Source organism: Chelonoidis abingdonii, chromosome 5 (assembly GCF_003597395.2).
Source record: "Chelonoidis abingdonii isolate Lonesome George chromosome 5, CheloAbing_2.0, whole genome shotgun sequence".
Classification (NCBI taxonomy): Eukaryota; Metazoa; Chordata; order Testudines; family Testudinidae; genus Chelonoidis; species Chelonoidis abingdonii.
In genome coordinates, this window is record NC_133773.1 from 36,952,609 (window position 1) to 36,969,925 (window position 17,317).

The window sequence follows — 17,317 nt, forward strand, 5'->3', positions numbered from 1 at the left end:
CTCAGCTCCAGCAGGAGCTCGCTCTGCCCACCACCAGAGTTCAGTGTCTCCAACAACTGCTGGGGAGGGGGCGTGCCTCTGCTTGTCCCCCGCTTTTGCATGCCCCAACATTATCATACCACCTAGGAGGTGCCCCGGTATGAAGTAGACATTATCAGCAGCATTACAGCAACAGCCTCCCCTTTTTATAGTGCACATCATCAAAAGCATTATGGTAGCACCAGGGGGCGGAAGGGAATTATGAGGTACACATGATCAGCAGCATTGTGCTAACTCCTTTGGCCCCTGTGGTTTGCTGTTTCTTGGGACTGTGCTCAATTATTTCCATCTGGCACAATCCAAGTTACTCATGGATAACACACAGGGTCCTGTCCCTCGAGAGAATCACGTCACCTAGGCCCTTTCCTTGCTCTGAAACCCAAGCCTGCTTCTCCAGCCCGCCCCATGCCCAAAGGAGCTGTTTGTCTGCTTCCTTCCAGGGGCTTGGCTTCCTTTACTGTCTGCTAACTTTCTGCCCAGAACGCAGCCGATCCCTCAGCCTCTGCATCCACAACTGGTCCCAGAGGCACCCCTCAGTTTCTGATCCGCTGTGCCGTGTGTAGTAAGATGAGGCCCTGAAAAATAAACTCTTGTGTCAGAGGCTCAGTCTGAGGCCTGAAGCCAACCAGAGGCAGGCCTCACTCACAGAAGTTGGTAAGAAGAGGGTTGTTAGAAGCAGGTGCATCCACACATATAAGTGCTAATAAGAGGAACTTGTGCCAAGATGACATCAAGACACTCCACAGACATAACAACGAACAAGCAGGTGTATCTTAAAGACAGGGTCAAAAGGACAGCATGGTGGATAGATCTATCTGTTTGAAACAACATGATCAAAGGAGGAGACAGCAACCTAATGAGCCAAGGGGCTGTACTTCAATACATCAGTAGGGATGAGTAATCTGTCCTGTAACTGTATAAAAGTAGGTCCCAGAGTACACATCTTTGTCTGGCCTAGGGGGGCAGTGGAAAGTCCTGCCACTGACTGAGCTGGTCCATTGCCAGGGGGTACAAATTAGTAGTACGTCTTGTAGAGTCTACGGGAAACTATACTGTGCTATGTTTGACAATAAACCTGGCTCGGGTTCCTTCGTACCTTACCAGAGTCTGTAGTCTTTGGGGGTTTTCTCAGGATTTGCTGTGTCAGCTGAGCAGAGCCAGGGTAGCACACATACGGAACACGCATGCAGCCGACTGTTATCAGCGAACGAGCAGAGCAGAGCACCACACCGCTAGCCACTGACAACACCATGTGGTCCAGTGTCTTAAATAGTGGTGGCTCCCCATTGCTCACAGCTATCTCTACACAAAGAGGCATTTAATTGCTCCTTCTGCTTAGCTGGAAAGAAAAGCTCTTCACACACTCAGGTCTGAGATTGTCTATAGATCAAAGAGCTATTATCACCTTCCAGCATAACAACAGTTAATGCCCACATATTCTGGAATGGGTATGAATCCTCAGACCTCTGGAACAGGGCTCAGGGCCTGTTTAGACAGGGACCCCCCTTGCCTGGTGCTAAGATGCAGCCACCTCTGGGGTGGGGTATAGAGACTGTTTATACAGGGATCCGCCTGGGCACTCTGATTTATAATTTAACCCTTTGGGGACTGCACAGCAGGCAAAGTAAGAGGAGTTTAACCACAGTAACTTTTATCCTCAACACACACACGAGTTACAGCTATTCAGATAAAACAAGCAAAGCCCATATGGTTCCCCCACCCCTGCCCTGTCTCTGCTCACCCCTCCTTGAGAATCCACAGGATAGTCCTCCTGCTGGCATTGTACCAGGCCATGCATTTCCAGGAACTATTGAGACATTTCAATGCTGTGGACCAGACCTTATCTGGAAACCTAGGTCCAATTCGTGTTCCCGAATAGAAATTCTAATTAAGACAGAGCAGTACAACTACAATGCTCAAGGAAATAGCCCACCACTCTTCTGAGAGGAGACTGGAAGGGTTTGGCTTGTTTGGCCTAAAAACAGGGATATGGTTGCTCTCTGTAAGTACACCAGGGAAGGGAAAGAGCTAGTGATGCTAAAGGACAATGTTGTCCCAAAAGCCAACAGGGATAAACTCACCAGGGCTCAGCTGAGGCTGGAAATAAGAAGACTGTTCCCACCCACCAGCAGACGGAAGGAGGATCTGGAAAACCCCAAACTAGCTGCAAGCTGGAGCAGTTTCTGAAGGGGATTCTCTGTCATAGCCCTCCTCATAAGAGGGAGCCCGGCCTAGATCCAGCCCTTAAATAAACTTCCTGACCCTGCTTTACCCACTGATTGGCTGCAGGTGGTGAAACTCCCTGTCCACCTGGAGTTCAGCCTGGCTCCTCCTCCCACCAAGGCATACAGAGCTGATGATGACTGTGGTGTCAGCCCTTACAATGAGCTGCCCTGGGTCTCAGGCTTTGAGATCTATGAGAACAGCTCAAGGTTCTCATAGATCTCAAAGCCCGAACGGATTCCTGTGATCATCTCATCTGTCCCCCTGTCTGACCCAGGCCTTGAATTAATTCCTGCTTGAACCAGAGCAGATCTCTTAGGAAAAATCCCATCTTGATTTAAACCTGGCCAGAGCTGGAGAATGCACTGCAGCTCATGAGGGGAGCTGTAAACCAGGATGTCCATGTTCTATCCTCAGCTCTGGGAGGGGATTGGGGACTAATGGGGGGGGCTAGAAGCCAGGTCTCCCAAGACCTGGACAGGGTCTTGGCAGGGGGGTGGGGGGCTTTAGCACAGACCAGGCTGTTCTCTCCCCTTAATGTCTTGGGATCTGCCAGTCAAAAGGACCCATGTTCCAGCCGCCTACTCAGCAATGAGCCAGATCGCTGTTCTCCTGTACCCTCCCTGCCAGGGCAATGAACCACAAGGCCCTCTCCTGCTTGCCTGAGGCTCTCCTTCCTATAACACTCTCCCACCGTGCTCCTGTTCTTGCTCAGGGTGCACCTTGCCTGGGTCGCCTTCAAAGTCTGTACCTTCAATGTGCACAGCTTTGAAGATTCCAAGTGGCCAATGTGCGGGTGATACGTGCACTGACTGAGGCGCTTGCTGGGGGGTGGTTCTGAAACTGACCTGGCTCTGGAGCGATGGATCTGTCATGGGCTCTGCCCAGGGAGCAAGCACTGATGAAGCCAGTGCGGTGGCTGCCTGCCCACGCTCCCCTGCTCAGCATGCGTCTCTGCAGATCCTGGTGCTCTGTGACATTGCCATGGTGCAGCAGGTCCGAGACAGCACAGGAGACGCTGTCCTGGCCCTAGCAAAGGAACTCACCGGGTACCGGCCCCAGCCAGGATGCCCGGGTTCTATTCCTGGTTCTCAAAGAGGGATGGGTCTAGTGGGCTATTGAACAGAGGAGCTGGGTGCTACCCCTGGCTCGAGTGGGGAAAGGCAGGGGGTGAATGAGGTGATGTTCCCTGGGCTCTTTCCCTGGGCAGGTACAACCTGTGCCATTGCTACGCCCAGTTCGGGAGTCAGAGACTTGGGTACAGAACCTACAAGGAGCTGGTCATCTGTGTGTATCAGTAAATTCCCCCAAAGCACCCCTCAGTGTCAGGTCCTCATGTTCCTTTCCCCACCCCCTCGAACTAGCCAGTCCCCCTGGTTGGGGTCTGGATTGGCTCTGGCATCCCCTACAGAGGAAAGGCCCCATGTCCCATTTCCCATCCCCCACACACACTCTTGAGCCAGCCAGTCTGCCTCCCTGCCCTGGGACTGGATCGGAGCTAGCACCCATGCAGATGTCATGCTCTGGGCTGGCTGTGATCCCGCTCTCCTGGAAGGTCAGACATGATGTCAGTCACCAATTGGTGCCAGTTTGGGTATGAGAAGGCTGGAGAAGCTGGGGACTTTGCCAGAGGGCTCTTTGGGGGTGGGGGGTGCAGCAAGGGAAACAGATTCAACCACCCAGGTGTCCAAGGCAGCTCTCCTGGGAGAGGGATGACAGTGCTGCCAGCCCCATGGGAAGGAAACGTGACCCAGACATCCAGGACAGCTCCACAGGGGCTCTTTAGCTCCTGGGGAAGCTGGGAAGGGAATGAGACCCAGACATCTGGGATGACTTCTTTAGGGGCTCTGCAGCTCCCAGCCCCTGGGAGTGGGGGTGGTCGGAATGGGACCCACGTGTCCAGGATCTTGTCTCTCTCTGTCCCCCCACCCCCCGAACATGATGGTGCTGAGGGACCCGAATGGGGGTGGGGTCTGCATCCCAACTGGATGTGCAGAGATCCTGGTTTCCCCTGGCTGATCAGGGACAGTGGATGGCTGGAGGATTGGGGGAATGAGCACAGGGTGGGGAGGAGAGGGGGTCTCAGCCTGAGATGTGGAGAGAACTGACTCCCAGCCCTGGGTGGGGGAGGGCAGAGAACTGGATCGGAGCACACCGATGTGGGGAGGAGAACTGACTCCAAGCTAGAGGAGGGGCTCCCCAGGGTGGGTGGGGGTCCCAGCATGAAGGGCGGAAGAAGTGGGGCACAGAGAGCCCCTGGCAGAGAGGAGTGGGTGGAGAACAACAAAGGAGCGCCGTGGTCTCAGGCCCCCACAGTTTATAGGTTAACCCAACTGGGCAGCTATTGCAGGGAGTTGGGGGGGTCTCTACCTCCAAAGCAGATGACAGGAGCAGATCTCCAGCCCAGCAGATTCCCCCACCCCAAGCCAGTCTGCTCCCCTGGGGTACACAGACAGGTATGGAAGACTAGGAATTTGGGTTCAAGGAGGCAGGAGACTCTTGTCAGATTAATCTAAATTGACCCTGTAATCATGATATCCACTCAGTCCACAACTAATCTTCTGTATTTTTCTCTTGCTCTCTTTCTAGCAACTCTAAAGACAAAACAGACATGACCATAGAAGCACCAAAGAAATGGCAGGAAAAGAGAAGGGAAGAAAAAGCCCTGGAGAAAGGATGGAGACACACTGCATGTATGCCCCTGCTCCCCTGTAACAAGGGCTCGGGTCTTAAACACTTGTTTCAGTGGGTTTAAGCCCCCTAGAAGTGCCATGTGGAAGGACCTCCCTGTAAATAATGATCAAGGTCCTTCACCTCCAAACAAATGATTTGGGTATCCATTACAGACTCCAACGAGAGACTGCTGAATTGGAATTAATTTGCAAAATGGACATCATTAAATTAGGTTTGAATAAAGACTGGGAGTGGATGGGCCATTACACAAAGTAAAACTATTTCCCCGTGCTTATTTTTCCCCCCCTACAGTTTCTCACATCTTCTTGTCATTGCTGGAAATGGGCCATTTTCATTACCACTACAAACAGTTCTTTTCCCGTCCTGCTGATAATAGCTCACCTTAACTGATCACTCTCCTTATAGTGTGTATGGTAACACCCATTGCTTCATGTTTTCTATGTGTATATATATATCTTCCTACTGTATTTTCCACTGCATGCATCTGATGAAGTGGGCTGTAGCCCAAGAAAGCTTATGCTCAAATAAATTTGTTAGTCTCTAAGGTGCCACAAGTACTTCTTGTTCTTTTCTTGATACAGACTAACAAGGCTGCTACTCTGAAACTTGTCATTACATATCTGTAGCTCAAGGACCATGCTTAAATATGGGCTCAGGTCACTGTCTGTTTCACATCTTTGGGACCTAATCTTTTCAGTGCCCTGTGTGATTGACCTCTCCATGCAACAAGGGTTCAGTTCCCCCTGCCCCATACTCAGATGGAGTGGCCTCCCACTGAGCTGGAGGGGGAGGGACCACTCTCTGATTCCTGGTGGGTGGAATCAGGGTGGCTCAACCCTCCTGCAGGAAGCTAAGGTATGGGGCAGGAAATATAAAAGGCGGAGCCTCTAATGTAGCTCAGCCTAAGGCAGGGAAGGGAGTAGATATTTCCAGGCTGCCTTTGAGCATGAAGCTGCATTGTGTTCTACCTGAGGATGTGACTAACACAGGAGAAGAGTTTCTGGGATTGCTACCTCTTATATACCTTGAGGAGATGGAGGATGATCCTGAGTTGCAGGTACCTTATGGTGGGAGAGTAGGAAGTGGTCCAGGGACAGCTGGTACTATAGTTCAGTTTTGTGACTGCCTGAATGCTGGTCAGTGTGTTTTGGTTGGCTTCATGCTGAACCAGGGGTGGAACACTGTCATGGTTGGGGTGCTGGGTCCCCCTATGCCCTGCTGCCAAGCCCACCTAATCTAGCTTCTTGGTCTTGGGTCCCAGGTAACTGCTGGGTGAAATGACCCCTGGCTACTCAGGGAATATAGATCTCTACTTTCCCCCACTCTTGGCCCTAGCCTTTTTGCATGCCCTTTGTCTAATGACCACCTTTTAAGAAGGGTTTGGGTCACCTTTCCTGTGCTTATTTCATCATGGGTCCCTTTGAGGTACCAGGCAAAATGACTTCCCTATAAACCCAGTGTAAGGTCTCAACCCAATTAATCTCAAAATAGTGGGGCTTCTTTGTGGCTTGAGGCTATTGCTGCCTTTCTGCTGGCCAAGAAATGCCTGGGTATGGGGCATAATTGGTCATGAAGCTATTTTGGAGACATAGCTTCAGCTATAATACTGGTTTGTCAGCTATCAATAAAATCACTGACTTATAACTATCTTGCCTGGGGACCATGACCATTTTTGGCTGGACCAGAGTGGGGCCTGGATGGAGGAGAGAAGACTGAAGGACTCTGGTAGGGGGATAAGGGTATGACAATGCTGTGACTTCAGCCCTGAAGTCCAAACTCAGAAAGATGTAGCAATGCATGACACATCCAGGGAGACAGTGCATGGTACTTCAAATACCCTAGATATTAAAATCTGGCCTGGATCATCAGAGCAAGAGGGGCTATTGGTGTGGAGGTATGATGTTCTGGGTGTTCAACCCAGACCAGTAAGAGGTTGTGTGATCCTGGCCCTGCAGCTCTGGGGGCCTTAAAATCTATGGTCACAACCTGGATGCTAACAGCCAGCGAATGAGCATGCAGGTCACCATAGGTGCTGACTTCTGCTGGTGCCAAACTCTACCCCTACCCCCCCACAGTCCAACCGCTTCCCCCAAAGTCCCTGCCCTGCTTCTTCCCCACCTCCTCCACTGAGCATGCTGTGTTCCTGCTCTTCCCCTCTCCCTCTTGGAGCTTGTTGTACTGTGAAACAGCTGTTTTGCGGTGGCAAGTGCTGGGAGGAGCAGCAGGGACATGGTGCACTCTGGAGTGGAAGTGAGGTGTGCTGGGGTGGGGACCTTAGCTGCTGGTGGGGGCAGAGTATCCACCAACTTCCCCGTGGGTGCTCCAGCCGCAGAGCACCCACAGAGTTGGTGCCTATGTAGGTCACCCCTTAGCTTCCACCACCCATATCACATACATGCACTCCTGAATTTCCCCCAAACCAGCTGCCAATGTGACAATCAGTCAAGGTTCCCAGAATTGTGAATTACGACATTACCCCTCTCTCTCTCTCTCAGCAAGTGAGAGTTTTGCCACTGCTAAGTTGTGTCACAGCTCCCTGATGTACCTGTTTGCAGGGTGACCAGATGTCCTGATTTTTGGGTTTTTCTTATATAGGCTCCTATGACAGGGAGTGGAGGGTAATGATTTTTCACACTTGCTGTCTGGTCACCCTATTTGCCTGTCCTGTTAAGAAACTCTTCAGTACTCTGCCAGTCCAAACCTTGCCTTGCCACTAACAAACAGGAACCCCTACTCCTCAGTTCCCCAGAGACATTTCCCTGCAGTGGCCCACCTTCTCTTGGAACACTCTCAGAAATTAAGCTTGCTGCTCCTTTAAAGAGATGGTTGCAATAGCTTATTAACTGGTTAATGGTAACGCTAAATGTAATCACAGCACTGAATTGCTTTATAGTAAATAAAAGTGCACTAAAAATTAGGTCAAAGATTTAAATAACTCCAAGTATAAGGAGTAAAGCTAGAAAGGGTGACAGACAAGAGTACATGTGCTGCTAGGACAAACTTCAGCAACTTAATCTTCTCCGAAGCAGGTTTCTCAACTGCATTCATTCCCAGAGACTTCAACTGCCTTGGTTGAAGGACCCCACGTTCTGTTATTTGAGATGGAGGAGGGGCCCTTGAGTCCCTTAAATCATGGATAACTCCAATGTCTTTTTGTCCCTGTGATGGGGTTTACTCCCCACACAGGACCTCAGAGGATGGACTTAGGCTAGGCAGGTCCAATAAAGCAACAAATAAGGGAGAGATTTAGGCCACGAGGAGGTCACTGTTTGGAAGCAAGCTCTCACCTGTGAGGGGAACAGGTGGGGCTTACATAAAGCTAAGACTGGCAACAGAAAGATGGCTGCAGGTGAATAATATGGATATGCTTTGATTCCTCATAGTGCTAATATACTGGTGATTAGGGTGACCAGACAGCAAGTGTGAAAAATCAGGATGGGAGTGGGGGGTAATAAGAGCCTATATAAGAGACCCAAAAATCAGGACTGTTTCAAAAATCACCCTACTGGTGATTTAATACTTAGAAATGTCTATCAGGCTTTCATACAAGACCTCTCTCAATGCACTTTTGTAGTACATAAGGCTGTACTTGAATTGTGGGCTAACAATCAAAAAATTGACTTGTACAGAAGCCATGAGAAATTATCATCAAAGACATGGCGTAATATTACTTTTCCATAAAGTCCATTATTGCTTTGCCACAATTGAGTTGCCATCCAGGACTCCCGCTCAAAATTGTGCTGGAAACAATATAGTAATACCATATACAGCTAACTGACTCTTGCTTATTTGCGGATCAGACCTCCCTTCATAGTCAAGAGGGTGTCTTCTTCCCCACTCTCCAGGTCAGTGGCTCTCAACCTTTCCAGACTACTGGACCCCCTTTCAGGAGTCTGACTTGTCTTGCATACCCCCAAGTTTCACCTGACTTGCTTACAAAATCAGTGCTCAATTCATTCTGGTCCTTGGCTAGAATCTGCTCCTCCAGCTCAGTGAAATTTCTTGCTACAACAGACTGTTTCTGCCATTCCAGGAGAAGCTGCAGAGGACCATGTCCTCCAGCCACACATTGACTGGCACCTGGATGTGATCGATGGGCCAGGTGACTGCTCTGAGCAGGATCCATTGTCACCTGTGACGAGTAGGGCAGAAAGCAATTCTGATATGGTGACAGCAATGCACTACTACTGGTGGAAAATGGGGACACAGGGAGCTTTACACATTGGGTAAGGGTCAGGCAGAAAAGGGTGCAGTATGTAGTGGGAATGTGGAGTGGAAGACTACTAGTACCAGATCTCATGTTTGTCCCTTATACCTATCCATGCTGCCAAGTGACAGAGGTGTGGAAGGAGGAGCTAAAAACTCACTCTATTCTATAGAGTAAGGCAAAACAGGTGGACTACACACCACTTTTCTGCTCCTACCCTTGCTCTTCTCAGCTGCAACACGCATAAACCTGTCTCAGCTGAGGATCTGGCACTCTGCCTTTTGATGTAATTAGCTAAGACTTTTACTGAATAACTTTATTTGTAAAAGCCATTTTCATGAGTAATTTGGCTCAGTGCTGTTGGCTGTAAAAGCTGGGAACTCAACTTTAGGTGAATCAATTTTCACCTTATTTTAGACAATTTCAGACCACTATGGTCACTGATAGCATCTGGACACATTTCTTCCAGACTTTAACAGACAAGAGGGAACTGGTAAATGGGCCCAAGTTACCATGTTCTGAAGCACTGGGAAGTCCTTACTTGATGGTCATGACCTCATCTGATCCCTTGATCTGGTGCTCTAGTCCTGTCTTTTTAGTTTCAGATCCAGTGTCGTCTTCAGTTTGGGTCCATGTTCCCTCAGGTCTTTACCTCTGTGCACTACAGATTATTTTTATCCAATTGTCCTTTTAATACATCAACCCTTTAGGTTTTAGGTAACTTGTACATTATAAACAATATTAGTTTCTCAAACTAGATAAATGCAACCTAGATGGAGATACTATAAGATGGTTGCATAACAGATTGGAAAATTCATAACTACTCTCTCGGAACAGTGGTTCAGTCAGGCTGGAATGGCATAACAAGTGGGGTCCTTCAGGGATTGATTAAGATATTGAACAGAACCAATGATAAAGTTTGCAGATGATACCAAGCTGGAAGGGGTTGCAAGTTCTCTGGAGGATAGAATTATTTTTCAAAATGTGAACAAACTGGAGAAATGGCCTGAAGTAAATAGGATGGAATTCAATAGGGACAAATGCAAAGTGTTCCTTCCTAAGTGGAGTAATCAGTTGCACACATAAAATGGGAAATGAGTGTCTAGGAAGGAGTACTGCAGAAAGGGATCTGGTGATCACAGTGGCTCACAAGCTAAATGAGTCAACAGTGTAACTCTGTTGCAAAAAAGCAAACATCATTCTGGGATGTATTAGCAGGAGTGTTTGTAAGCAAGACGCAAGAAGTAATTCTTCCACTCTTCTCTGTAGTGATTAGACTTCAACTGGAGTATTATGTCCAGTTCTGGGCACCACATTTCAGGAACAATGTGGACAAATGGGAGGAAGTCCCAGAACGGGGGGGGGGGGGAATTGGGTTTCTTTAATCTTCCCTCATAGGTCATCTTTTCTAGACCTCTAGTCTGGAAAAAAAACTACTAAGAGGGGACATACTTTTCAAGTACCTAAAAGGTTCCTACAAGAAGGAGGGAGGAAAAATTGTTAATATCTGAGGATAGGGGTCAGGGATAGCTCAGTGGTTTGAGCACTGGCCTGCTAAACCCAGGGTTGTGAGTCCAGCCCTTGAGGGGGTCATTTAGGGATCTAGAGAAAAATCTGGGGATTGGTCCTGCTTTGAGCAGAGGGTTGGACTAGATGACCTCCTGAGATCCTTTCCAACCCTGATATTCTATAGACAGGTTAGATAAGAATTTTAATTTCATTAAAATGAAATAGCATTTTTGCTAAAATGCTCTGAGGGGGAAAACCTGTCTAAACATACATTATAGCTCAAAGATTTCATAATGGAACAGGGATTATAAATTCTTGCGAGCATGCCGCTGAATCTGCGTTATCAGCAGACCTCCCGCAGGCACGCTGCTGAAAGCTGCCTGACTGCTGTGCTTGGGGCAGCAAAATACATAGAGCCGCCCCTGCAGATTGGGGTTGACAATATTGGGCAGCTGATGAGTCATAAATTAACTATCTATCTTAATCCTAATAAATTAGTTTGGAGGTTGAGATTTCAGTGTCTCTCCTGAAGGTCATGGGGAGAGTGCCTTGATTTATCATTGCATTCTGTGATGGAAGTCTTTTATTCACTTATTTTGTTCAAGGGCCAGTTTCTTCCAAAAGTTAAATTGCTGAACTTACCACTACAAGCCTGTAACAGCCAGCAACATTGCAGGGGGAAAACATCTAAAAAACACCTGTTAGATGAGAGCAGAAGCAGCTAAAGCACGGACCTTTGGAAACCTTGCTGCAGTTTTGAATGGACTTTCTCTGCCCTGTGCTGACTAGCTGTTTGCTTCAATCCTCCATCTCTCTCACAGGCTGTTCACTTCAGCATCACTCCTCTTACTGTCTTACCTCATTCCCTTCAATGTCCCTTCACTGTAGCATATTGCCCACTCATTAAACCCACCACACACACCAAAAAATTGTGTAACCATCACGTTGTTCACTCCACCTGTGTGTTATCCCTTCCTCCATCACAGACTGTGAGCTCTTCAGGACAGACACCATTTTTTGTTCTGTTTGTACAACATCCAGCACAATAGGGTCCTGGCCCCTGACAAGGGGTCCTACATACCACAGTTACACAAACAATAATAGTGTAACTGTCTGTGGAAGCCTTCTTTAGGTTGAGCAATATAGTTGCCAGCTGAGTCCAAATAATGGGTAAGAAATTAGGAGAAACAAGAAGCTTTTGTATGGAGTGGTGCTTTACTTTTGCAACATCCTGTTAAACCGGGTGTTCATGTGAGGAGTTTTTAGAGTATGATCTCTGAGGCAGCATTGTTATCTATTAACTTATCTTGTAACTGCTACCAGATATTATGCCTTTTCTTAAACTCCTTGAGACTAGTCATGGTGGCAAGCATTATGCACTATAGTGTTTGTAAAATCAGGTCCTATATCTTAAACTTTATGTACAAAATAGTAATGCTTAGGTGAGAGAGCAGCTCACAACACATTCACAATACCTAGTATGAAAATCCAGCAGCTAGCTGGCTATTAGTTACTATAATTACAGCCCCAACCAATGAAACTGTTTTTCTTGCTCCAAGTAAAATGAAGGTGGAGGGGAGGAGGTTACAAGAGATAAATGTGCTCTTGATTACCCAGCCTCTCTATCATGTTGCACTAATAATAAAATATCTGAAGTACTTAAAGCAATAAAATACAAATCATTGTAACATTTGGTGTGTAATAATTGCTATTTATGTAACACCTGTAATTGGAAGGCTAGGCATGTGGCATAGAGTTGGCCAACATTCACATGGTTAAAGACAGAATACTATGCCACCTTTTGTCTCCTTCCCCTGGGCTGTGTCAAGCCCCAGCCCAACTTAGAGCATGCTCAGGACTACTGTCACATATATTGGCTGATAATATTCACTTGGAGGCTGTTACATCAGCCAGTGAACCTAGACACACTTTGGCCACTCCCCATACGCCTCACCCAGGGCCCGTGCAACTGTTTAGGCGGACTAGGCAGTTGCCTGGGGTGCCAAAAAGCGCCCCCCAATTTTTTTTTTAAATGGTTGAGCAGCCGCTGCTGCTGGGACAGAGAGGGAGTCTGAGCTGCCCGGGGCAGCCGGCAGCCCAGGGTGTCCCCTGGGTTAGGGCGCCTCCGCGGGAGCGCAGGGCTTCGGCAGCAGGTTGTATATGTTTGCGGTGCTCGAGCACCACCAATATTCAAGGCTGGGGGCCCTGCTCCAGCAATACTTGGAGCTCGGTCTCTCCCCCGGCCCTGCCTGGATCGGGCCCCGGCCCCCCCGTGGGTCTCCCCCCTCCACGCCCCCCGCAGGCTCCCTGCCTGACAGAAAGCAGCGCAGTGTCTCTCCCCTACCTGCTTCTGTTGCTGGAGTAGAGCAGCTCCCCGCAGAACTGCTGTTTGCTGCCCCAGGGTCCTAGTGCCCCCATCTCCTACTGGCAGGGCAGGCTGCCCTTGCCCTGTGCTTCTGCCCTCGCCCTGAGCCTGTCCAACACCTCAAACTCCTCAGCCCCCCACACCCTAATTCTCTGCATCAGCCCTGAGCCCCCCCCCCGCATCATGAATCCCTCATCCTCAGCCCCAACCCTCATCCCCCTGCACCCTAATCCTCTTCCTCAGCCCTGAGCCCACCCCACATCATGAACCCCTCATCCTCAGCCCCAACCCTCATCCTCCTGCACCCTAACCCTCTTCCCCAGCCCTGAGCCCCCCTGCAGCATGAACCACTCATCCTCAGCCCCACAGCCCTCATCCCACACTCCAGCCCTCTGCCCTAGCCCTGAGCCCCTTCCTGCATCATGAATCTCTCACCCTCAGCCCCAACCCTCATCCCCCTGCACTCCCTCCTACCCCCAACCTGCACCCCTCACCCCCTCCTGCACACCCACCTCCTGCCCCAGCCCGGAGCCTGCACCCAGCACCCAAACGCCATCCCAAAGCCTGCACCCTAATCCCCAGCCCAGGACCTGCACCCCAGAGCTCCCCCCCAACCCCTCCCAGAGCCTTAGGCAAGTGGGGGTGGAGTTTGGGGGGGCAAGTTCTGGGCACCACTAAAATTTCTGCAAACTTGCCACCCATGCCCCTGGGTCAGCGTGTCACCGGCAGCCCGGGGGTTCCACTGTGCAGTTGCTACTTCACTTCTCCCGCCTCCCAGGCTTGCGGCACCAATCAGCTGTTTGGCGCCGCAAGCCTGGGAGGAGAATTAGAGCAGGACAGCATGCTCGGGGAGGACGCGGAGCAGAGGTGAGCTGGGGTGGGCAGGTACCACAGGGCTCCTCGGGCCAGAGGGTGGGGAGCTGCTGTGGGGGTGGGGGGCACACTTCAGGGTGGGGAGCTGCTGCAGGGCTGGGGGGGCTCAAGGTGGAAGTTTCGCCTAGGGCACAAAACTTCCTTGCACCGGCCTTGGCCCCACCCATGATCAGTTTACCATACTCTCTCACCTCTGCAATCTTTGGGTGACATAGTGAAGGGCCATTATCAACCAGTCTAAGTTATAACAGCCGTGAGGCTGCTATAAAGTGTGCAAGCAGCTGAATCAGCCCCCAGCAGCCCAAGGTATGGGGAGAGCACAAAAGTGATGCAGTTTTCCTGTCTAGTAGGTATTGATGTGCTGATATGCTCATAATCCATGGGAGTACAGCTTCCTGCACAAAGTTTTAAACAAGAACTATAAACAGCTATTACAAAAATCACCAGAATTTAAGATTGCATTGTGAGAAGAATGGGATGTACTCATTCCATGGAAGGATGATTTGAAATCCATTAGAATATCATCCTCCTGTGCAAAAATATTTGTAAACTTAACTTTTTAAGTGAGGTTTAATATGGTGCAGTGTAAAGATGTTCTCTGTGCCACGAGGCTCAAAAGCCTGAGCACAGGATCCACAATAAGGCTCATGGGTGCCTTCCAATGGTGTGATATACATAACCTTGATAAGAAAATATATTAATGGAACCCCAATCAGAGCACTGCTGTGTCTTTTTCCAAATAGACAACTGTTAGTGTCTATCAGTGCCATCTCAGCACTTTCCAAAGAGTCAACATGCAATGTTACTGCCACATATGTAGCCATTGCAAAACTATTCAGGGTAAAGAGGAGTGGGTAGAGTGTGAAGGAAATGAAACTTAGTGAAGCCTAGTCTATAAACTTCAATGTTGCTGCTCTGAAAACTCTTAATGTTTCTCTACCTTAAGTACAGTTTATATTAATAGAATATAAGATAGCTTTGGTAATCAGAGGTAAGCCTTACTTGGTGAAGTAAAATGATTGTTAATGCCCTTTTTCTTTGCCAGTAAAAAGCCCAGAATATTTTAAGAAATGCTGAGATAATGATATGGAGAAGTGAAAATGTGAGAAATATTTCAATAGTTCATATTAGGTCATTGATCACATCCAGAACATACAGGGGACTTGAGGAACTTAGCTCATTTTCACCCTTTAACCAGTACCTCAAAGGAGGTGGGCTGACTCCACACCTGTGGAGTCATCTGTTAAATGCCATGTTTTCTGTATGATTTTTTTAGAGCAGGTCTGGTGACATATTACAGAATGATCAGTAAGAGGGGGGACTTTCCAAAATGACCAAAGGTCACACTCACCCACCTCAACCCAGATTGGAGCAGGGTATGAGACTTGTGATCCCCTTATTTGATCAGAATATCAGGGAGGTATCACGGGGAACAAGCTAGAATCACAATATGGACTTGCCTGGCCCAGTGGAAGAGGGGGAATAGTACCTATAAAAGTGTGCAGGGAGAGAAGCAACTTAATTGGAGGGGGGGGGTGTCAGTGCTTGGGAGGGGTGTGGGCTTGACTGCCATGCAATGTACTTATGAATGACAAGATGAACAATGAATTGAGAGGTGAGAATTACAGTATGGGTTCATATAAGGAAGCTATTGAATTACTGTACCTAACTGCACAGAAGAATAGTTTGCTTAGTAATGTATAATTGCTGCTGATTATGGTTTTTAGCTTTATCTCAAATCATGATTGTATGATGTGATGCAGTGATACCAATAAACTTTCTTGGTGACAAAAAGGTTTATTTGTAAATGTGCTAAAATGATCTAACAGTCACTTGTTGCTAGGCAGGCCAGGTGCCATTACAACACCCCCAAACAAGTAACAGAAGAAAATTTCCAAAACAAAAGTGCAGGAAATAGTGTAACCCCCCTACCCCTGCATGTCGCCTGGCCCCATGTTCTCCTTTCCCTGTTTTCTGCACACTTCGTTCTTGGGATGGAGGATAAAAGTGGCATTGTTTTTAATTAACAAACCAAACATTTTAGATTCTGCATATTGGGCCAAATCCCAAGGCCAGGTATTCACTTTGAGGGGCATATATTCAGCAGCAGGCTGTGTAAGTTCTCTGCACTCTGGGTATGATGAATTAAGTTGGTGGAGAGGTAATACACCCACTCTCTGGGCTGGAATCTCTCTGCTAAAGTGACTAAGGTGAGCCAATTGCGGTGATGGATTTTGTACCATGGAGGCTTATCTTCCAGGACTCAGGCTAAGAACAATACCTCATGTCACCTAGAGCAGCAGCTGTCCATTTACTTAAGTTGCTCACACCCCAGCTGGGATAGATTCAGATCAGTGGAAATGAGGTATTGACTCTGATTCTCTGAGCCATCTAATTCATTTGATGATTTTTAGTTTATAATAAAGCATTTCAATAAAGCACTTTTTTTCTCAGTACCCATTTCATTTCACCTCCATATTCTCTTGAATACATACATGGATTAATAACTAAGGCATGTATGTAATCATCTCACTCTGGTACTATCCCACAGGGACAAGCAGCAGCCATCAGTCACTAATGCCAAGATTTGCCTCTGTGCTTATCTTGCCTCACTCCCAGTGTTGAAGCCTATTCTGTGCTGTACTGATCAGGCCAGAAGACAGGATGTTTAACTTGGATTGTGGCTTTTCCTCATGGCCTTCTATTACTGTATGTCAATACACTTTTTTTAAAGCAATAAGATCTGCTTCCTTAAGATGAATATACAGCTAGAGGAAATGGTTAAATGTAATATGTGTAAATACAGTACTTTTTCCCCCAGAATGAATGATTAAAGAAAACTAAAATATGCTACAGCACAAAGCCTGGTTGTTGACAGTGTTTTTGCTTGGCCATGTTATGATTGGCTTAAAAGATATGGACACAGTCAATGTCGACATGTCAGTTGCACAACAGTACTATCTAGCTTTATTTCTTTTATGGTCAACAGCCAATTTTATGCTTCAACAGAGCCTCACTATGAATGGAGCTGCCCTGTGCTCTAATAACTAGCCACAGTCACTCTATAGAGCACTGTGTAGAGAAGGACACACAGTTAAACATGCAGGGGATAACACTTATCCCAGGTCTCCTCAGACACATCCATTTGTTGCCTATATCTGGCCCACGTTTTACCCTTCAGTTAGAGGAGTAGGAATGTGGGTTGCTTGGAACTTAATGCTTCCCAGTGCAGTAGCTCTGACTTTTGTCTGCCCTAGCATGCCCTGATGCCGAGGCCCAATGACTCATACATAGTGTGTAAGGACTAACAAGACCAAAACCAGCATGTTTTTTTAATATCTATTTCACTTAAATACCATGGTGATTGGTGCTTTATAAAAAATATAAGACTTGGAATGAATTCAGGC